Source organism: Schistocerca piceifrons, chromosome 1, assembly GCF_021461385.2.
Source record: "Schistocerca piceifrons isolate TAMUIC-IGC-003096 chromosome 1, iqSchPice1.1, whole genome shotgun sequence".
NCBI classification, from domain to species: domain Eukaryota; kingdom Metazoa; phylum Arthropoda; class Insecta; order Orthoptera; family Acrididae; genus Schistocerca; species Schistocerca piceifrons.
This window is the reverse complement of record NC_060138.1, coordinates 691,510,548-691,535,067: the sequence shown is the minus strand read 5'-3', so window position 1 is coordinate 691,535,067 and position 24,520 is coordinate 691,510,548. Positions and strand designations below refer to the sequence as shown.

At 40.7% G+C, this 24,520-nt stretch overlaps 1 protein-coding gene across 8 annotated transcripts in view; it reads right to left on the bottom strand.

Moving 5' to 3' along the window:
• The window catches only part of LOC124709976 (ran-binding protein 3), a 313,168-nt gene that overhangs the window by 134,428 nt on the left and 154,220 nt on the right, over positions 1–24,520 (bottom strand). The window contains exon 5 of one of the 8 annotated variants that reach the window (XR_007005409.1): positions 14,593–14,643. The exons of the other annotated variants lie outside the window; for them this stretch is intronic. The gene's annotated coding sequence lies outside the window, so the exon portion shown is untranslated. Of the gene's footprint in view, positions 1–14,592; positions 14,644–24,520 lie in introns of those variants that run through there. 8 annotated transcript variants of the gene reach the window in all.

The window sequence follows — 24,520 nt, the reverse complement described above, 5'->3', positions numbered from 1 at the left end:
AGACCAAATTGCTTTTCACATCATTACTACCTCAAGAGTGCCTCCTGACAAGAAACATACAAGACATATCAGGCGACAGCTACGTGACCTGAAAAAGATGGCATCTCCCTCATCTGAATATACCCATCCCTTCACAGTTTCAGATATTGACTCTGGACTGAAGGACCTCAAACCTCTTAAGGCGTCTGGATTCGATGGTATCCATCCAGAATTCCTGACCCACATGGGAGGAAAAGCTAAGAAATGGCTGGCAGAATTCTTCACTGACATCCTGCTGACTGGTCAACTTACATTGGAGTTTAAAAAGGCGAAGATAATATCTGTTCTGAAACCTGGCAAACCCAGCAACATTGCAGAAAGCTATCGCCCCACTGCCCTACTTAGCTGCTGCTACAAGCTTTTTGAAAGGCTAGTACATAACAGAATAAGTAGCGCTATCCTAGAGAACGCTCCAGTTGATCAGGCAGGCTTCACACCAGGGCATAGCTGCTGCGACCAAGTATTGTCTCTCACATTCTTCATGGAATCAGGAACCCAAATGAAGAGGGAAGGCCTTTTCTACAAATTCCTCCGCATCATACCCTGTATGAATAATGGCTCGACTGATTAACAGCATGCTAAGCGATCGAGAGTTCCAGGTAATCAATGGAAGCAACATAAGTAAGGAGAGGAAGCTGAACAACGGATTGCCTCAAGTTCTCTCACCATTACTGTTCAACCTATATCCATCTGATCTACCTGACACTTCGTCCAGAAAATACTGCTATGCCGATGATCTGGCTCTAGCCGTACGACACCAGGAAATGAAGACAACAGAAAAGATTCTAACCAATGACCTGTCTGCAATAGATAATTACTTCAAAATCTGGAGACTCCAACCCAGTGTGAGTAAAACAGAAGTGTGTTGCTTCATTTAAATAATCGGTTGGCGAAAGTAAAACTGGAAGTAAGTTTCAGAGGTAGAATTCTTCATCATAACTGGAACCCAAAATATCTTGGTGTCATCCTGGATCGAACACTATGCTTCAAACAACACCTTCTTAACTTAGCTCAAAAGTTGAGGACTCGAAACAACATCCTCCATAAGCTACGCGCAACTACCTGGGGATGTTCAGCAACCACTTTGTGATCTTCAGCTCTGGGCTGGGGGTACTCAAGTGCTGAGTATTGTGAACCTGTTTGAACAGTCATCATACAAGGTTTGTTGACACCCAGCTGAGTACGACAATGCGCATAATATTTGGCGCAATCAGATCTACTCCAGTTTATTGGCTTCCACTGTTAACCGGTATAATGCCTCCTGATCTACGCAGATGTACTGCCCTTATGAGAGAATTCCACAAGATCTCCAGGAATTCTAACCTACCCGTGCACAGCGACATGCCACTTTTAAATCATAAGAGACTGAAATCACGCCATCCAACTCTGTGCGATGCTGCTGACATGGTTGCTAAGGATTTCAAACCTCTTGAAGAATGGAAAGGTCGGTGGGAAGCAGTGGCAGATGTGCGCCAGCACATCATCATCACAGGTGCTAAACTTACCGGTAGATTCGACCTACCACGCAAGGCCTGGACTACTCCCAACAGAATCCATACCGGCCATGGCCGATGCAGGGATGCTCTCTGTAAGTGGAAGAAGCTGCCTAAGCCAGCCTGTGACTGCGGGGCTCCATACCAGACTGTTCACCACATTTTCAGTGAATGCAGGATTCGAGTCTATGACGGTGCTGAAAACGACTTCCTGCTAGCAACTCCAGGTGCAGTGCACTGGATTGAAGGACTGGATATTCAGTTGTAAAGACAAACTTAAGTTTCTTGTGTGTCAATATGTACGTATGTATATGTAATTTAATCTTATGATATGTCTATATTAGCCATACGCTAAATAAATAATTGTACATGAAATGTTGCAACTCACACAAAGAGAGAACCTGGCATAGCAATGGTATTACTCCAACTTAGTGGAATCTGTCACACCGTTTAAATATCCACGGGCAATACTAAGAAGCAATATGAAGTGGGCGAATTCGGGAAAAGAAATAAAGGACTCAAAATTTGTTCCGACAGTTCTAGGCTGGTGTGAGCTACCTAAACTGGAAATTGCAAACAAGGCGGCAGTGCTACCAATTCCAGTTTATTGCTTCAGTTTTTGGAACCTTTACAAAGTCTGCTGTATGACAGCAAACACTGCAAAAATTCAAAGACTAACAGCTACCCTTGCAACAGGTTAGAACAGCCAGAACTATGCTCAGGAATCCTATGAGACGATCTTTAGAAAATTGTTAAGCCCGTGAGCCTCTCCTACTATGTAAATTTAGAGAACCGTATTTCACTTGAGTGTGCGAGATTTCTGTTTCTTCTCTCGTGCACTTCAGTAACATATCATAGGCATAAGATACTGGGGATGAAGGTGCATGCCAAGTTATATAAAGTTACTTTTAACCAGTTCTTTTCAGATATGGAACAGCACAGTTACTCTTACAGAACAGTGTTTATATTGGTACGAAATGCCCTCTGTCATGCACCACACGGTGGCTTTCAGAGTATATTTGTACATTTAGATTTATATGTACACGCGATGTGTGTGTAGACTTTCTTCCCAATGACAAAAGCCGAAAAAACGTTATTCTTTGCGATAACTTGCACTGGAAAAATAGTTCTGTCATATATGGCGCAGCTTTCGTCGTACGTACGCTAGCGGTGGGGGAAAACCGACCGGTTAAAACTGTTGCCGCTATTTTAGTTATGAATAAATGTATTTTGCGGCATTTCTTTGGTCTTGATCATAACAGATACTTCTTCATTTTTTCCTAGTAACCGGGTAAAGAAAAAGAAATATCAGTTAGCTATAGCAGCACTGCAAAAACTTTTGGTTATTAAATAAATCTTTTTTAAAAACGATCAATTTTTGCTCGTAAAATTTCCACTGCTTTGAAATATTGAGTTATTACAGAAAACTGGGAAAAACTATCACTGTTATTAAAATAACGATTGGTACAGCATTGCTGAGTCAATAAAATACTTGTTAATATGTGGCATGGTCTATTCCATGGTACGCGTGGACATGCAGTGTGCGAGACCTGCCCCATCCGGTCTATATTATGGTAAGTTTCACGCTATCGTCGCCGGACATTAGTTATATTATAGTATGGCACCTACCCTAGTCTGCAAGTATTTTACAAAGTCCTGTATCAGTGAACTACAGTGCCCCATTCGCTTTAAAAGATAAAGACTGGAATGAGCCACAACAAACTTCCGACATCGTATAATGAGACAACAGTTCATTCATAGTTTATAATAAAAATAGAATGTAGTTCATCCTTTGAGTGGGTCTACATAGTATGCCTCTATCTGCTTGAGGTCCTTGAAAACAGACAAAGTAACATGAAAAACAGATTTCTCCAATCTCAGTTTTCACCCTTCAGCAATCACGATTCTTAATGACTAAGTATTGGTACGATCCTCGATTACAATATGATTTTTGAGTAATTTCACAAAATCAGAATCAACAGAAGAATACTGGAGACTTTTTGTAATATTCCACCACTTATAGCTTTTCGAGAAAAGCAACGAATGGGGAATGGGCTAAATTCTCTTATATTTGCCTATTTAATTAAATATTTTTCGTTCTGCGTAGCTCGAAACTGAGTCATAATTTTTCGATCTTTGTTTCATTTCTGCACTTATTACAGAAAATAATGGGAAAAAAACTCAAAATCAGTTATTTCAGAAACCAGTTATTTTGAGTGGTTCAGATTAAACCGGCGCTGAAATAATCAAATACACCCGAAAAACTGTTGTTTCAACGGTAACAGCCATCCCTAATGTAGGCATATTTGTGAAAAGAAATGCATGCATGAAGAAAGCGTATGATACTGTTTGAAGCGTATATGCTTGCTCCCACTGAGAAAAAGAATAGGTTCATGTGTTTAGTATTGATGCAACAGTTCAACACGGAACCCGAAGCGCAATGCAAGATTATATTCTTTCCAAACAATGCATAGGACAAAAGCACTTCCAAGTGGAATACAATTTACCCGAATGAAATCCCTTTCTTTAATGGTCAAACCATGCATGAGTAAGTGGTACAAATCGACGTTTCTCTGCACAGTAGATGCAAAGAATGCATTAACATTCTAGAATTACGGCATCCATTATGAAGTTACAAGCCCCTGCCATCACTTTATATCCGTGATTCACACACCACTGCACGTTTCAAACCACTTTCAGTAAATGAAATAAAAGCTTGCGAATGTAAAACTAAAAAAACATACAATCGGGGAAGCAACTCGCCGTTTCAGGTACTCTGAAGACTGAATGAGCGGAAAGACGGTTAGTGATTCTGCATGGACATATTAAGTAGAAACTATCGAGCAATACTCTGGACTGAAAACACGGAAGAATCAAGATCATACATAAATACAATATTGCAGTGCTGTGTTGTTCAGAATTACGATTCAATGCTCCTTTGGATGTGCATGGATGCAATATAAATAATTAGTGTAAGAGTACAGGTAGTGGACACATTGTTGACGATATATGGAAGTTTGGGGGCGACTGTTGAGCGTGCACGGATAGCCTATGGTAAGGAGACCGCTCGTGATACACGCGCAATCCTGGTTAAGAGACCCAGTCCGGCACAAATTTTCATTGTCGTCACTCCATGATACAGCTGGTGATCGTCCATATTCGAAACTGCGAATACCTTATAGGTAATGCATAGAATAGTGGAACTAATTATTTATTCGACGCAGCTTTGTACATCGTTGTATTTCCAATTAAACACAACGTGTCTTGAAATTCGTACTTTGCTGAGGAGGGCGGCACTGAGTTTTAAAACGAAAATATCTTTCTTTCAAAACATTGTACGGGTCAGCAGGGGTCGGAAAAACCCACCGATTAAAAGAGATGCCGGTGTTTCGGTATTTATTTGGTCTCGTTTACAACAAGTGTTTTTATTTTCAACTAATAAATAGGTAAAAAACAGAAATTCCAATTAGACATCACCAGTGCTAAAATGCTTGGTTTTCAAATAAAACTATTTAAAAAAACGACTAATTTTTATCCGTGAAATTCGCATTGCTTCGAAATATTGCTTTATTGTAAACTATGAGAAAAGCAGTCAGAGTTATTAAAATAACAACGCCGAGAGAAACGAGCAACAAACACATGACATAAGAAATGATTCAGCATTGCTGAGACAATAACGAACCTGTTACGATGTGACATGGTCTGCTGAATGGTATGCATGTACACGCAGTGTGCGATACTTGCCCCATCTGGTTTACATGGTAATTTCTTGCTGTCGTCGTTGGACATTAGCTTTATTGGCACCATCCCCAGTCTGGAAGTACTTTACGAAGTGCGGTACCAATGAAGTGCAATGCTCCCTTTCTTTTAAATAAGGAGAAAATTGATAATTCATTCACAGTTTACAATAAAAATTGAAAGTAGCCGATCTGTTGCCTCTGTCGACGTATCTGCTCGTAGCCCTTGGAAACGGACAAATTAACACGAACAATAGAGTTCCTCAGTTTTTAGCCTTTAGCATTAAGTATTCCTAATGCCGGAATGGTGGTATGATCCTTGATTACAATATGATTTTAGAGCAGGCTTTCAAAAAATCAGAATCAATAGGAGAACGCTGGTGATTTTTTGTAGTATTCAACCCCACATGACTTTTCATGAAAAGCAACGAATGGTGGATGGAGTAAGCTTTCTTTTACTTGGCTATTTAATTTAGTAATTAGAATTTATGTACCTTGAAACTGAAGGAGTCAACAGTTTTCACTCCATGTTCCGTTTCTATATGTATTAGAGGAAATAATAGGAATAAAAAACTGAAAATAGGTTACTTCAGAAAGCGGTTATTTTGAGCAGTTTTAACACTCATATCGAACCGGCATAACCGCAAACCTGTAGTCTCAGCGATAACCACGATACCTATACCAAAGTATGAGATATTATATCAAAGCATGGTTAAATCTCATGTCACAAATCGTGATGGGAAAATCGACAGGTTTTAACAAAAGATTGGCCAACCGATTGTTTTTCGTTCAGTCGTTTTTTTTTTTTTTTCAGTGAATGAAATTAGTCTGTGTGGCCTCGTTAATTAGGTGAATTGCTTCCAATAACTCTCCGGGTTTGAAGTGTTTCACTTAGCGTGAGACAATCAGCTGTCCTAGGTCTTTGACAGTAACGTCAGTTAACGCTGTCTCAGACTTCCGAGTGGATTCGCTTAAATATTTGTTAACGCATTTTCGGTTATACATAAATCATGACTAAGGTTGCCAGCTTTTTTAAATGACTAAGAGCATCTCTCATTTCAAGGAGAGGCAAAATATACACTTTTAAAAATGAAGTATTTACAAAATGAATGCATTTATATAAGAACTTTTCGTTCTTCTGGTATTGAATATTAATTTCTTGTTGGTTAATAACTGTTGCAAATTTATGTTACAGGAAATGAACAAGCCCTTTATGTAAATTTATTGATGCTCTGTCTTGTCTTTCAGCTGGTCTACACTCATCACTGATAATACTCTTTCGATAAATGCTGAGGTGTGTCAACATTAAGCATATACGATACAATTTTTTGAAGTGCTTGGTGCAGGGTTGCCTACTGTCCAGTTTTAGGCCGGACAGTCTGGTTTTTAAATAAAAACTGTGGTATTCGCGGTCGAACGTCCCGACCAGACGTCAAATGACGGGTTTTCGGACCCCCTTACTTCAGGCCAAATTCATATTTATTAATTTCATTTTTTTAAATTTTTTACCGAAGCCAACTAATGAAAATGGAGTCCGTTAAGCTTTTCAATTTTATTATTCTTTGGTTTCAATAGTTTGTATCAGATTGTGTCACAAGTTGGGAGCACTGTGGATTTGCCGCAACGAATTGCAATGTATGTATTTTAATGTAAGTTGGCGTTCAGTTGTTCGACAAGCAGTGTCAAAGTAGTCGAAGAGGCTTTGCATTTTCATTTTCATTACACCGCGGTGTCCATTCTCATCCACTCTCGTCAAGTCATTAGAAGACCGCTCCCAAAAGAACGAACTAGGGAAGACAGTCCAATAACAGCTTGTATTTTCTTATGACAGCTACATATCAATTCCACGTGCAAAATAAAACAATTTTACAGTATCAGTCTATGTCTATTTGTTCTTTTGCACATTTATATTGTGTAGCGGCAACAAACAAAACAAGCCGCGAGGTTACATTTTCATTTTACTATCGCTTCTTGCAACAGAGATCCACTAATTTTAGAAGGAATACCGCTGTCTAACAAATGACAAATGCCCACTATTGCGCGCTGTTGCTTGATTTAGGGCAGTGTTAGGTGAACCGCACATGGCATGTGTGTCGTTTAAAACTGTAGTGTTTAAGAACGGCATTGTAGTGACTAAATGATGCGTGTACGTATATAACATCGCATTATAGTGAGCTTCTCAAATGCAGCAGGTTAAAAAACAGTGCCGTGTCATATCAATGACAAATGGCTACAAGAAGCAGACTTTTCGGGGTGGCTTTCGAAACAAGATGAATATACCGGATTCTCTTACAGATGCCGGTAAGTTTTACAGTGAATGCGGTAAAGCATCACGCCTGTACCAAGATTCATTCTGATGAAGTGTGGGGTACGTTAAGAAACTCCACTGTTCAGAGGTATTTCGCACCAGCGGGAAAGAGTCAGGTAGAGCATGTGTCAGCAACGTAATTGAGTGAAACATCATAACAGTTACCTTTCACAAGACTGTGGAAATACTCTATTTCACTTCTTGTTTCAAGATTCGAAACTATCATCCAAAATTCCCTGTCGACCGGCCAAAGCTATAGTCGAGAATGTATTGTTTGCACATTCTCTGCAACAAATTCTGAAAAATAGCTGGTACAACTCCATTTTCGAGTGCCCGTGATGCTTCACATAAAGGAAATAAGAAATTACTTCCAGTTGCTTTCCAGTACTTCGACCAAGAAATGGGAACGACTTCAGCTGTTATAGATGTTTACGAAGACGCTGACGAAACATCAACTTCTACAGCCAAGAAGCTTATGGGGCGCACACAACTGTTCTGCCAATTAAGGGAGAAACCAAACTGTTTTAGTGGAGTTGAAAAAAAAAAGAAAACATTTGAAGCACCACATCTTATTGCAGGACACTGTCACATGCATATACTGCACAATACTGCGAAATATGGACTAAAACTACTGTCATACAATGTTGAACCGTTAGTCTTTGGTGTATTTAATGAGTTTTCTTCAAGTGTGAAGAAGGTGAGTGAGCTGAAAAACTTTTGAGCTCCTACTGTCAGACTACTACACACTACTCCGGCATGTTCCCGCACGCTTTTTGACTCTCTTTTTCTGCTTCTGAGAGACTGCTCAGAACTGGTCATTGTTGAAATCCTATTTTCTGAGGCAGGGTGAAGACAACACTGCCAAATTCATTTGGACATAAGTAGCCTGTGAAAACGAGAGTGAAATGGACGATGAAGAGTACCACTCCCAGAGGTTTGCATTTATTTTGTCCACAATGTTATGCATTTATTTAATACAACCGCAAAACACGTGGAAAATTATTACATACAGAAATAGTCCGTATTCCTGTAGCTGAGTACAGAAATTTTTAATACACAAAGAAATAATTTCTTCCGATATTCAAGATATCATAAGAGTTGAAAAAATGTCCGCAATATAAACATGAAAGAGAAGCTCATCAAGTCTACCAAGATTCTAGAATATGTAGAAAAATAGCTTCAGTGAAGATTCCATTTTGCAAGCTTGGCTCCAGTTAAATCCCGAAGAGTCCGTTAAAGTGGTGAACATAACGAAACTTACAGATCATTTCAAGATAAATATAAACGGTGACGAACAATTTTTTTTTTGCAATATGTGCACTGAATGATTTTTTTTTGCAATATGTGCACTGAATGACGTAGTGCCATTCATTACAGAATTACCAGACTCAAACATTTAAAACAACTAGGTGGCATTGTTTAAGAGATGCAAAGCATATAATTTGCTGGAACTTGTTCAGCATGTGTTAGAAAAAATGGCATCGTCCAATGCGTTTGTAGAGCGTATTTTTTGGTGTGATGCTAAATGTGCAATGAAAGAAAACAGATAAAGTGGAAATGGTGAAAGCTGAACTATTTGTGAATTTTAACTACCGTATGCAATGTGCTGAATTTGCTAAATTTCTCAAATCAAACAACAGGAAATAACTTGTTAAAGCCGTGAAATCGGAAAAGAAGTATAACTTCACAATATAACTAGCAAAGAAACTGGAGGCTCGCAGAAATGGCTGACTTCGCAGTATTAACAGTGAGCATCGTATGCTTCCTGTTGTAGCGGCTACAATATATGTATTTTGTAATGTATTGTGAATAATAATAATAATAATAATAATAATAATTATAACAATAACTGTAATATAATAATAATGAAACATTCTTGGGTTGTCCGGTTTTAGGTCCAGTTAAATTTCTGTGTCGCAATGGAATATAGCAAAAAACAATTATGGCGATTACTTTTGACATAATGAACAGAAAGTTTGTCCACCTGTCTCATTTTCATGGTGGTGGTAAGTTCATAGGAACAAAGGGACCAACTGCTGAGGTCATCGGTCACTAGACTTACACACAACTTAATCTGAGTTAAACTAACTTACACTAAGGGCAACACACACACACACACACACACACACACACACACACACACACACACACACACATGCCCGAGTGAGGACTCGAAAATCCGACGGGGGAAGCCGCGCGAACCGTGGCAAGGAGCTCTCATTTTCATTTCACTGCCCTAACATTTTAAATTTTTGTACATGGGTGGAGTAGCAACCGTAGAATGAAATCATCTTGTAAAAATAGTAAACAGTCAATCAGTTGCAAATTGGAAGGTTTATTAAAACCCCTTTACCATGGTATTAACGTTTATGGAAACCTCTTCTTCAGAAGGAAATATAGGCAACTGGATTACACGTTGTGGCACAGATGCGTTAAAATATACCCGAGAGACGTCGGTCCAATATAAAATTTCACCTTCGTAACAAATTAAAATAAGCACTGGTGATTGTCATGCGGTATTTCCTCACCAAAGTACAGTAGATGCGCATTGATGAGGAAGTACAATATGACAACAACCATGCTATGGATGTTTTAATTTATTATGGAGGTGAAATTTTATATCTGACTGACGCCTCCCTTTATACTTTACCTTACCTCTGCCGCTACATGTAATCCAGTCGTCGCTATTTCTTTCTCACGAAGACGTTTTTATACACGTTGAAACAATGGTAAAGGGGTCTTAATAATTTTTCCAATTTGTAACTGTTTGGCTGTTTATCACTTCTACAAGAAGATGCCGCTAATATGTAGTACATGCTCTTAAACAACTATTGTTTACTCAAATAAAATTTGTGGCAGATTGATGAGACTCAATCATCAATGCGCGTTCAGATGATACGGTGTTACTCGCCACAGATAAGAATCCGAGTTAGGGTCTCAAGAATCTGCTAGGAAAGTTCATAAAGTGCTCCTTGAGAGAGTATTTGCATAATAAATTCGCAACAACGATGTATTCGTAGTAACCTAATTTCTACAAGCTGCAGCGGATTTGCGCTTCTAAATATTACACTCTTGCAGTTTGAAGCAGCAGATATCTAGTGGAAGGAAAGACAGTTCCTACCACACAGAGAACGGAAATAATTAAAACTGTTCGAAACAATTTTCCTGAAGTGTGATACCGTTGCAGATTGCACAAAATTATTAAGGAAGGTAGTTCCTCGCATTACGCAGACGAAAGAAAAGCTATGAAATTCTTCAATTTACGAAACAGCCGTCTCTCGTAAGTTATAAGCTTCATTAATTTCCACGAGATGGACTTCACTCTCGAAGCACGACGTGGAAATCAATTCAGACAAAAGGGCATCATTATACCGCTCTTCATCGCCGCAAATTCATTTCCTGACTGGAAAATGGAGGCTAGAAATTGGGAATCAAATTTCCTCTCTCCTTCCTTTAAGTGTAAGATACAATTTCTTTTGCAAACCGGCAGTGACTCATAATGCAATGCGCCAAGCAATCCGTGTCCCTTAAACAGGATACTAAATTCAATCAAGAATTGGGAAGAGCATGTCTTCTTCGCCATCAATTAGAAAAGCCGCTGTATCGGTTACACTCGACTGTTATCCCCGCCGCCGATGCTCGTTTTACTCACTGTGCCCCTTCCTAAGTAGTCACTGTGCTAACCTGCGGTGAGAAGATTTCACAAGTGTTTGATCGTCGGATAAAGCTGAAACGAAACACAGAAAATAAAACAGGAGGAAAGTAAAATCAGTTGTAGCGTAACAAACTGTATTTACTCTGAAGACTAACCACAAACACGTTGCTTGACCAACAGATTTCTGCATTAGTCCCGACTCATAGCAGCGGTAACAGTACGTATATGTACTGTTACGTACGGAACAATAAAAATTATGAAGGCTACCACTGTTGCACGTAAGAGAAAAGAGAAAAACCAGAAAACTGATTTCAAAATTTCAACTCACCGGCAGAAGAAGGAAATACGCAAATACTGTTTTCGTGTGTTATATGTCGAAATTAACAGAAACGTTGAAGTTACGTACAGGAAGACAGAAAGCCGCTGTGGGAAGGAAAAGCAACACAGGTTTAAACCTAGGAAGTGAATTAGAAAGACACGTCTAGAAAGCACAGGTAGATGGCATGAGTTGATACAAAGACAGCCATTTTGAAGTAGTTGTGCTACCCCATAGCATGCTGGAAGGAGAAGGAGAAGAAGAAGAAGAAGAGACTGGCTTGGATAAAGTAGTTGATCATTAATGCAGACACATCTTGTACAGATTTGATCTCAAACAAAAATAGAAAATTAAGAGATCCTTTGACATTGGGAGGGACGACAAGACGGGCCGCACGTGCATTGATCTTATTATTAATTGGTAATCTACCAAAATTAGTTTTTTGTGAACCCCCTATACGCTAGCTACAGTAAAGGCGCGATAAATTGGCATAAAAGTACGCACCATTCGGAACACTCCCTGTCGACTGTTCCCTGTTTCAGATTTCTGCCACTGTCAGAGCCTACAAAGTTTGGCACTTTAATTGCCACACGCCGTGTTGTGTTGTCTGTGTGAGCGGATGATTAAGTGATTAACAGTACTTACACTTATGTCTGAATACATTATGCAATACGATACAGCCACAAATGTTTCTACTCACTGCGCTGTATTTCAAGGCCATTAATTAATATAATGTTCCTTGCTGCAAATAAGTACTGCTTTTGAAGATGACCGTCTCTGTAAGACGCATTCACAAAGTCATGTTACAACTGCGTCAAAAATTTTAAGTAGCTGATCGCACCGAGTTGTCAGCACTGAAAGACGAACAATAGAACATTCCCTCTCACATCCTCTAACCCCGCAGTGGCCTCTTTATTTACCCCTCTACCCCTAAGGTAATCGGCGAGTTTTACTTAATTCGTGCCGAATTTAGCAAAATGATTCAAATGGCTCTGAGCACTATGGGACTTAACTTCTAAGGTCATCAGTCCCCTAGAACTTAGAACTACTTAAACCTAATTAACAAGGACATCACACACATCCATGCCCGAGGCAGGATTCGAACCTGTAGCGCCTAGAACCGCTCGGCCACACGGCAACGCCAATTAAAATGAAGCACGTTATCAGTCTGTTGCTCCAAGGTGTTTTTAACTGGGTAGGATAGGCATACTCTTTAAGATGGTCTTGGGGTGAGAACGTTTTTGGATTCGACCGTTAGTTGCAACATGCATATTATTATAAAACCCTCGTAAACCCTCCATTCTTTGACGTAAAGTATGTAAGCGAAAAAAAAATTCATAAAAGATTTGAAATTATGTTTAAAGTTTCTCTGAAGTCGCTAAGTTCTCCTATTATCAAACATTGGGCGAGTTTAATCTGGGTAATTTGCAGTCGGTTTACAGCAAAAGTTACGTTTTCACGCATCTCAATGTTAACGTAATATATTCTGAGGTGTCTCGTACGGTTATATAATTTTGCAAGTAGATTCAGTGGCATATTTTCATACTACATGTGACTTTAAAATACAGCTACTAGTACATTGTTTACAATTTCTATTGTTGGCGCACCAGACTTGCTATTTTAGGTATCCTCAGTGTAGCATGGAGGCATGTGACAGGTGGAAGTGCGCCGCGCTCTCTCGAAGTACATACCTGTTTTACACTTGGGGTTTCTGTAGTCCCCACGCGTGCCTTTACTTAGTATTTATTCACAATATGCGAATACAATCATTTCCTTTTGTTTCAGTTACTTGTAACAATAGCTCGCTTTTTCCGTGGTGGGGGCATTTTACGACGGTTAGAAAAAGGCACTGACTCAGAAGTCAAAACCTAGAAAGAAATAACACAGAAGAAGAGGAAGTTGTTGATATTAGTGATCACGATTCGCTACACAGTGAACACCTTTCTGATTCAGAGATCGAGTAAAGTGAGGCTCTTCTTGTGAAGAGGAAGGAGAAGAAGAAAGCACATGGAACTATTTTTGCGGTAAGAACAGATATAAATGGAGTATGTCTGCCCCACATTCACCTCGCATACGACAATATCGTACGAGAGGGAGCAGGATTGAATGGACCAGCTGCTTGTAAAAATGAAATGTCGCCAATGGAGAGCTGGGAACCATTACTTACCAATTATGTGGCGGACTGTCGTGTACTATACCAACAAAAAAATGGGCAAATATTCAATTCCATCATTACGACTGTGTTCTGCTAAAAACATTGATTGCTGTGAATTACGAGCTTACCTTTGATTATTCTGTTTACTTCGATATTCAAGTCAATTCATGAACATGCTAAATCGCTATGGGCAACTGGTTTTACAGGTAGAGATATTTTTCGATGTGTAATGGAAATAAACAGATTTTTATTTATTCACTTCAACGTAATCAACACAAGAGAAGAAAGAAAATCTACAGATAAACTGGCCCTGACACGAGAAAATTTTGAAAAGTTTATTGGCAGCTGCAGCGTGAACTATTCTTGTTCGGGATATTTGTGTGTTGATGAAATGTTGGTAAAATTTCGGGGAAGGAGCTCTTTCAGAATGTTTATCACAAGTACGCCTGGAAAATATGGTCTGAAAATGCATTGTATTTGCAATGCAGAAATTCATTACTTATATAATGCGTTTATATACTCGGGAAAACTGTTTACCTAAAGAAATATCCCTTTCGCAGTGCCAACGTAGAATGTGCTAAAACTTGCAGAGCCATTCTATGCAACTAATATAAATATCACCGGAGACAGTTGGTTTACATCTAGATGAATTATTTAACCGAGGACTAACATAAGTGGGTACTGCACGAAAAACAAACGAGAAATTCCTCGTGCGTTTTTGCCTAATAAAAGAAGACCCACTGAATCATCATTATTAGGATTTGTGCGAGACAAGGCGTTGGTGTCATTCGTTCCAAAGGAGCATAAACGTGTAGTTTTACCATCTTCTATGCATTACGAAGTGTCTGTGAATCAACAATCAATCAAACCTGAAATTGTCACGACTCACGACCCGTCCTCACAGCTTTACTTCCGCCAGTACCTCGTCTCCTTCACAATTCTGTTAAAAAAGGGTTTAATTAGAAGTTAATTTTTGAGTTGATTTTTATGTCATTCAATCTGCACTACAAAAATAAAGAACTAAAAACACATGCTTTTGTAGTAACTCAAAATGTCTTTTTAAGACTGATTATTGTAATCACAATAAGCGATTTAAATAATAAATAATATTATGTATATATCAATATGCAAGTTATTTTCAATAATTATTTATAAGCATACCTAAATCCTGTTGGGGCCCTCCTAGACACCAGATGTGACTGTTCGCAAAAACAGCGCGTGTACTTAAAGTTTGAAGCGCTAAGTGAAAAGTGGATCTTTATAAAACTGGAGTACGTGTAACTAGTTTAGAAAACTGGAGTAGATGTAACTAGAAGCCTGTGTAACATCAGGCTGATTAACACCTTACAAAATATATAGACCGATGAAATAAGACATGAAAAATAAATAATTAATACGGACGAAGTTTCCGGATAGCTCCTACCAATTAGTGGACATCATACGAAGGCGTGCAGAAACAGTTAACCTGGCACTGACAAATACGGCTATAGGAACATTTGCACGAGCATCAAATATTGGAACTTGATCACCAGATTGAAAAGGGCGTTGGGTGTAGTAAACATGCAAACATTAATATATTTTTAGAAGATCGTCTGCGGTGCAGAACAGCATCGAACCAGTCGAAAGTCATACGACAAGGGGAAAGATGAGAGCTCATTAAGTCCCACTAGTTCCTCTGTACACCGTAAAATGAGAGGGAATGTCATGCAAGAAACAAACAACGGCCTCTTAATGCAATGAGATTGAACAGAGCAGGATCCAGAGTGATAAAATCCTTTCAACGGCGTCTCAGATGTGCTGATTACGACTAGTGTAAGTAGATAACTTCGGAGACAGTCGAACACCTTTTTGTCTTACTGAACACGGTAGGCTGCAGGAGAAAAAGAGGGTGTTCATTATCGTACTCCTATGACACGTGGCTGAGGACATACCAGGTTTTCCAGTTCGTTCATTTCTTGCATGTATCTCCCATATGACATCATTAAAGTTTCAATTTTAATGCACAAGTGGCATCACTTAATGTGTCCTCGACGCAAACGTACCCAGTCGTCTCCAGTAAAAGTATACTCAATCCGTTATTAGAAATATATAGAGTACCAACGAGGAAATGTAAGCATGGTATAGTCTTCCGCGCTTCACAAGTACGACGTTACTCTGAGTGCCCTACGCCTTGTACAGAACGGAACAACTAAATACACAAAACAATGTCTCGCATGTAAAACTGCAACTAAACTAAACACAGAAAAATTGTGCTTTCCGTACACACGGAATTACAATAAAGTAATAAGCGATGTAGTCCACCATCTGAAGGTAAGAATGAGCCAAATATATTCCGCAGGAATAAATTGTTACCACTTCCACCTTTATTTTGATTCCATCGCAGAAACAGTAAACATCGAAAGAAGACAACGAAAAACAGAGAAGTGACATGAACGTTCGGAAATCCGTTAGGGCACTGCGCCTGGGAGCGTCATTACGCTCTTGACCAAAGGATGGTGCAAGAGCAAATTAGCGGTGCACTCCTATTAAAACTACTTTGTGACTGACAGGTTTGGTGCTGCCGGCATGCAGCCAGCCGCGCTTCACCCGTAGCACAGTCAATGACGAACAAAAAAACGTCGATTGGGCAGAAAAAGGCAAATTTCTGTACAGTGGTAGGAAGGCGTGCCATGAACAACATAACAAAAATCCAAACCGGTGGGGTGTGTGCGTGGTGGTTAAAGGTCACTTCTTTAAATTTTTCTTGGATAACTCGAAAATCGCTGCTTCTAACGAAAATGTTTGCCAGTACAAAACATTGAAGTTCCTACACAAATGTCCTATTCCTTTTCTCTAGGACTAAGTTTCCGCGTTGTAGACGATGGAAAAATCGCAAATTATTAAAAACAGTTTTTAATAGTATATTAAATGAGTGTACCACGTCTAAGTGCAGTAGAGCGGTACTAAGGGATAAATTGTGTTCTGGACTGTAACAGGGTAGAAGCGCGAGGTAAAGTAGATCTTCGGATCGTGTTCATGCAATTCACTCTCTTCATATATCTGCTAACTGAAGAGGAACATGTTATTTCCCACCCTAACGAAACCACTACGTCACAGGAAGCAAATACAGAGTGTTTCACGAAGTTATACCGACCCTCAGCAGCACGCCTCATGGATGTTTATTTTCCACGAACTCCATAAACACTGCCTAGAAAACATATTAGTTACTAATAATACTAGCGCAAGCAAGGTACATGGACATAATCTGCATGAATCTCTGCACACTACTCTTGACTTCTAAAGGAGACACTGATTCTTAGTCATCCTGTAGGGCACGGCAACTGTAGCGTTCTATCGAGAAAGGCAACTTACCCCATCACGAGCGCTGCTCGCTTTTCATTTTGCAGATAGCCTATACCTCATACCATTTGCTGTCCAGTTCTGTCACGTACGTAAACAAAATAGTTTATTGAGCTTGTCTTTATACAACGGAATTACATCTAGTTATTAAATGCGTACTTATATGTAGTTGTTAAGTGAGCTATTTTGTACAAAAAGTTCAACAGCTGGAGCTGTGAAGTGTCTACCACACTGGAGAGCCTACCCCAACTGTAACATGCTGTCAATATGTATTCGACAATGTCAGTTTCATTTTCGCCGTCAGTTTCATTTTGCGGACTATCACTGGCTAGAATACTTTTCCAGCATGAAGGGTATCAACTCTTGGCGCCCCCAATTATTTGAAGACGTCCAGAAGCCTAGATTGTCTCCCTCTGCAACAGAATCAGGTCACCTGAGTCTTATGGAACTTCAGATACTTTAACATAAGTTACGCACTGCATTGCATCAAATTACTGCCCTAGAGTGGAACACTATCAGTCCCATTCCATCAGACATATTCACACTCCCTTGGAAGGTATACTGTGGATGTGTGTTAAGGGGTGCCACTCAGTCAAGTCCACTCTAAAGGCGCGAGCAGTTCCTGTATGGAATAGAGTTATGCAGTAAAACGATTATTAGTGAGGAAAGTGTAGTAACATTCTGGTCATTCATTAATTCAGTGACTACAACACAGTTAAAAGGCTTTACAATACGTTGCCAACGATAGACAGCAGCGAGGTGCCACATTTACCAATCCAGTCCCCTTACCAACACTGTAAAGGTCACTGACATCATCCTCACAAATTATACACTTCTCAGGCGCTGTTTATATTTATAGGAACGTATTTTACAAACAAGCTCACTTAACAGTTGCAAATAAGTACCCTTTTTATAAACTGAAAATAACTCCATTATATAAGCACGACCTCAGTGAGTTTATTTTGTCTGCTCACATAAGACAACTGGACAGCAGATCCTGTGAAGGTATAGTCAGTCTGTAAACTGAAAAACGAGCAGCACTCTTGGTGTGGTGAAGATGCCTTTCTGGGAAGAACGTTACAGTTGCCGTACAGGGTAACTAAGAATTAGTTTCCCCTCTAGCAGTCTCGAACAGGGTACAGAGATTTACGTAGATTCTGTCCATACGTGTTTTTTGCGCTAATATTATTAGTAGCTCATATCTATTCTCCATACAGTGCTAATAAAGTTTGTGGAAAATAAACGTGGGCACGTCTGCGCACTGCGTCGCCAGTGGTTGATAAGGCGCACTGCGGAGGGTTGATGTAACTTCGTGAAACGTTCTGTAGGTGCTTCTTGTGACGCAGTGGAATAAATGGAGTGAGAAATCATCTGCTCCCTCTTCAGTTTGCAGACCTATGAACGAGTGAACTGCGTGACACAAAACGCCGTAGCGACCTACCTTCCCTCGCACTTCTATCTTCACCCCTGCCCTTTCCACCCTGTTACACCCCCAGAACACAATTTATCCCTTAGTAGAGATTTTTTGCATTTAGACGTGGTACACACATTTAATACTTGTTCTTAACCATCTTCGTTTAACAGAAACATTAATTTTATACCATTAAGACACTATTTCTAATAACTTGCTATTCACCCATCCCCTACAACGCGGAAACTATTAGGCCTAGAAAAAAATAGTAAGGTATTTTCTGTAGGAAATTTAAAGTCGTTTAATTTGTACTAGGAAACATTTTCGCTAGAAGGCGTGGTTTTCGAGTTATTCAAGAAAAACATAAAATAGTGACCTCCAAACTCCCACCCACCACCTCACAGTTGGGGATTTTTAGTATGCTGTTCATGACATTCCCTCCTACCATTGTACAAAAATTTGAGACTGAACGAATTTTTCTCCTGATTTCCCTTCGTTGACTGGACCAAAGATTCCTCAAGTACCAACAAAGCAGGCAACACTGAGAGCACGTGGCTCTCGAGAAATAACTACGAGCGGATGGTGACTCGCCCCTACCACTCGACTCGCTGAAATGTCAATCACAAATTTCAATCGGAGTATAGTAGCTCCGAGCAGTCCACTAGCATCAACTCCGCGCGCTTCAGCAGTCTCCCACTCAATGACCATAGCATCCCACTGAACATCCGCAGCAGCCACAAATGCAACAAAAGAAACTACTACTGTTGTTTGCAAGAACGGTATTGGGCAATCTACTTAGCGGTGATAAACCTAAAGGCTATGTGACAGTAGGAAGACAACTAGTGGACGTGCTAACCCTTAATGCGGGCCGTTGACGTCGGTAATATTTTAGAACCATTTATTCATTCGCTGTTTCTGTTAAATGCAAATATTTTATTATTGTCAGCACCTTTTGGAAACTAGACTTTTAGGATACGCTCTTTGTCTAGAAAGAAACGTCCTTATTCCCCGGAAACGGGGTTATTACGCAGAGAATGTAGAGCAAACACAGATCTGAGCTCGTAACCAAGGGTCTCTGTCGCGCTCCTCAGGAAACTGCAGATGCCTCTTTCATCATTCTCCATCACACTCTCCGAAAGCAAATGCGTATGTTAAGTCATAGTCACACCTATGGATTCGAGAGCCGTTGAAAACATGGCGAAACAGGGCACTATCAGCATACGTTTCAGAGCTGCAACGAATCGAGATGAATATTAACTTTAGTCATAACTCGTGATTTGCGGCGAAGCGGTAGATTCATATATTTGGTGGAATCATATTTAGTGGAATCGGTAGGCACAACATTTAGTTTTCAGAATGTACACAGAGGCATACGAGCAAATTAAAATGTGTGTGTTTTCTCGTGTGTGATTATTAGACCGCTTTCTCAGCCCAGGCAACCATCATTTCTTGTTAGACATTTTAGAATCGTACACTAATTTAGAATATATCTGTGTTAATTCTAAGAGTCAGCGCCGTTTGGTTCCTTATTTTGAAAGCGTTGCAGTAGTCGCCGCGTTATACAACAAATGCTGAAGAGACGGCGCACCTTTTCTTCAGCGAACAGTTGACAGCACACTCAAGGCAAAAGGGGTGAGCCGCGGGCACCACAAGAATAATGACCACACCATGATGAAAAAGAGGACACACATCCTTGCCCAGGGCAACGACTGGGTCGAGCGTAGATAGCACCGATGCTGCCTGCCTTCAAGCGAAAAACTGCATATGGTGAGTGACACACTCATCGCTATCTAAAAAACCTTCGATAGCCTCAGGCCAGTGCGGTAAAATGTCGAGTCGTTTGCATGTTGCTTATAGTTATTTGACAGCAATGCCATGAAAGCACACGTACTTCATATTCCTATGAAGGTCTCGCTTCTTACCATTTTTTTCTAATAATATACAAAGTTTATTGAAATATTTGTTGATTAGAAACATCAATTTTTTCCAATTAAGCACTCACTAGAAGAGACACCATAGCAATCTGTTGTACGGTAGATTTCCCACCTGAAATCAGTTTCTGGCGCACACGAACTTCTGGAAATATAGCGTTGGCAATATTTTCAAATAGGGATAATAATTTTATTGGAAGCATTTTCGTGTAATGTTTAATGATTTTCAGTTAATAAATTAAAACTAGGGCGCTGCGAATTTCGTGCATAGAACTGCATCGTCTGCCAACAGTTTCATGGTATTTCCGCCGTTATCCTCTACATTATTTCTATATAATGTAATCTGTAATAGCCCTATCAAACTTCCCTGGCGTACTGCTGAAATTTCCATGTATACATTTTGTTCCGTTAAGAACTTCATGATAAGTTCTATTTGCAAGGAGCTCGTACCGATCATCAGTCTGGTCAGATACTGGGTAGGTCCGTATTTTGTTCACTAAATGACTGAAGTCAAGGCAACACCAACTCGGGCGCTGTTGTCCACAGCGTTCTGGATCTCATGGACGAACAATAGAAGCTGAGTTTCGAAAGATCTGTTTGCGCAAGGCATGTTGGTTTTTTAGAGGATTTTTTTTCTCCCGAAACTTCATAACACGTGTCAAACATTTTCCATAATTTACAACAGATCGACGTCAGTGACACAGGGTTGCAATTATCAGTTCGTGCCTACAGTGCACTCTACCAACAGGCCGTCATCCATCGGGTTCTAATGGTCACAGAGATGAGGGAAGACGTGTTTTGGCTAGCCATTCGCCTAGCGACCATTTGTATGCCTGTCAGAAGAAGGAGCATTCTGCTGCTTTCCTACAGTACAGGGTCGAAATTTTAACATTACACTCTTCCTCCACTTCAAGCAATGTGATTAAATCGGTTGATTCTTTTAATGTAGATGTGGTCTAATGTGGACCTATCGCAGCCTATAAAAGCACCACTTGTTCATACGCAGTTCCTGAGAAAATCCCAATGATTTTTGTATACAAAAAATACCAATTGTGGGGATGGCCACTTCTGTAATTTCTATTCACAGCAAACCTTCGAAATTATTGCAACAAGTACTTAAGATAAAATTCTCACGGAACTTCGAAGCTCTTTTCAATATTATCATCCTTTACCAAGATACAAGGTTGAAAGTTATATTTAAACAAGTAATATCCAGTCACATCGCAGTGAACACTTGGCAAATATTCTGAAGTCATCAAACTATGTTTTAGTCAGTAGTAGAGTACTGGGGCTCCTGGTACAATATTGATATCAAATTGATATGAAAATTAATGAAACAGACCAATTAATGACCCCCACCAACCCCCGTCCCCTAGATGACGTCATGTGGTTTTCCTCAGCCTGCACAGGCTTCCCCCCTCCAGAATCTATCCTACTGGTGCGAATTTCTTTGTCCGAGAACTGTGCTGATGTCCCACTCCACGCCCGACCTGGGAATTGGCGGGAAATTAAAAAGGCGGTGCCGTTTCTGGGACTAGAATCCTTGTCCTTCTGGATGGAAAGCCCAAGTGCAACTCTACCCCCCCCCCCCCCAACCCAAAGCATGGAAACTATCAAGATGAAGTACAGGAAGATTAGATTAATACTTCATTTATTTTGTTTGGGAAACTGTAGCAATACTTGGTCTTAATTGTGTAATTAATCATAAAGATCGCTCCTAATTACACAACTAAGTGCATACTGTTATACAAGGACTGCTTAAAATCGCAATACAACTCAAAAATTGACAATGCCATACAACTGGTGCTATCACGCTGGGAAAAAATTACACAATACCATTCGAAACCAGCGGGAGACATACCCAAACTCTACCCTTCACCTACAAGCTGCAGGGAAGAAAAGGCTTTACTTTCTTTTTTATAGGAAATATGTTCATCTGACGAGAAACTGGTGTTGTACAGAGAAGAGTTTAATAAGTGTATTACTTGTAAGAATACGGCTGAGAACTATATCTATCGCTGTTTGAAGTCAGAGTTCGCCAAAGATGCCTCATGCTGCAGTCTGGGTAACCGAAGCCAAAACGTGCTACCACAACTGATGGAAAATGCTTCACTGCTCTTAATGGCGAAATTTTCGTGGAAAAAAACAACACTTGTAATGAACGGGTCATAATGCAACACACATACTGAGGAAAATCGCCGTCCGAAAAGACGTGCACTCTCCTCGATGTACGATCACAAACTGCCGCAATTAGAGGCCCTCTTGCCTACCCTCAGCACTCCCTGTATTATACGGTGGGGACACAGGCTTTTTCAAATGGTCGGCTGCTACTGCCGCACGCCTCGCGGTTTTTCTGCTGCCTGTCGTCTTCCGCCGACGGACGCGCCATTGTCGCTGACCACCTTGAGACGAGTGTCCTTCGCCAACACAAAATCATGTATAGTCAACTAAACTGCTCCAAGTTCAAGTTTGTTGTTCGTCTTCTTTGTTCACAGCTTTGCCCCACAAGCCGCCACCAGACCAAAGCACAGCTGCCTAGAGCGACCACAAACTGCCCCCCCCCCCCAAAAAAAAAGACCCCACCATTCTGAGGGGAAACATTGCAGTATAACAATTGTTATTTCATTTCAACGCACGTACTATAACCGATCATCTATTAAAAAGAAAAACACAATCGCGATGATAATAAATATCCCCTTTGCACGAAAATAAGCGCAAACCATTTTATTTTACTTTTATGAGGAAAATCGGTATAGTTGTTTCCCGTCTCATTATTTTGCAACATGCAACGAAGCGCACTGTCGCCTATTACAGTTGACCAAAAGTCAGAGGTCGGGCTATCTACCCCCTGTACATGTCCACTCTGTGTAAAATTGGGGAAAAAACTTCCACTATTTTGCTGCGAAAATTACATGTCACAACCGAATATACTCGTTATTTCGAAACCGTCAACGGAGTAAAGAAAAAGCGAGAATTTAAACTCTCAAGAAAAAGCATTTATGATAAGCAATTTCTTTCAACTTGATGGACAAATGACACGACCTGAGAGCATCTCTCGCGTTCTAATCAGTGTTTGTAAATAAACTGTCATGGACGTGTGTATTATAAATATTTCAGACACATAAAACAACATTACAGAATACTTTATCTCAAGCCATTTATCACATGTCGGAAAAGACAATCATTTTACGCTTGACAACAGCAAGCTATAATTCAAGAGGACATTGCCGTTTTGTATACTATGGACGGTTCCGATTTACTAGTGCGATGCTACAAATGGTTCAAATGGCTCTGAGCACTATGGGACTTAACATCTTAGGTCATCAGTCCCCTAGAACTTAGAACTACACTCCTGGAAATGGAAAAAAGAACACATTGACACCGGTGTGTCAGACCCACCATACTTGCTCCGGACACTGCGAGAGGGCTGTACAAGCAATGATCACACGCACGGCACAGCGGACACACCAGGAACCGTGGTGTTGGCCGTCGAATGGCGCTAGCTGCGCAGCATTTGTGCACCGCTGCCGTCAGTGTCAGCCAGTTTGCCGTGGCATACGGAGCTCCATCGCAGTCTTTAACACTGGTAGCATGCCGCGACAGCGTGGACGTGAACCGTATGTGCAGTTGACGGACTTTGAGCGAGGGCGTATAGTGGGCATGCGGGAGGCCGGGTGGACGTACCGCCGAATTGCTCAACACGTGGGGCGTGAGGTCTCCACAGTACATCGATGTTGTCGCCAGTGGTCGGCGGAAGGTGCACGTGCCCGTCGACCTGGGACCGGACCGCAGCGACGCACGGATGCACGCTAAGACCGTAGGATCCTACGCAGTGCCCTAGGGGACCGCACCGCCACTTCCCAGCAAATTAGGGACACTGTTGCTCATGGGGTATCGGCGAGGACCATTCGCAACCGTCTCCATGAAGCTGGGCTACGGTCCCGCACACCGTTAGGCCGTCTTCCGCTCACGCCCCAACATCGCGCAGCCCGCCTCCAGTGGTGTCGCGACAGGCGTGAATGGAGGGACGAATGGAGACGTGTCGTCTTCAGCGATGAGAGTCGCTTCTGCCTTGGTGCCAATGATGGTCGTATGGGTGTTTGACGCCGTGCAGGTGAGCGCCACAATCAGGACTG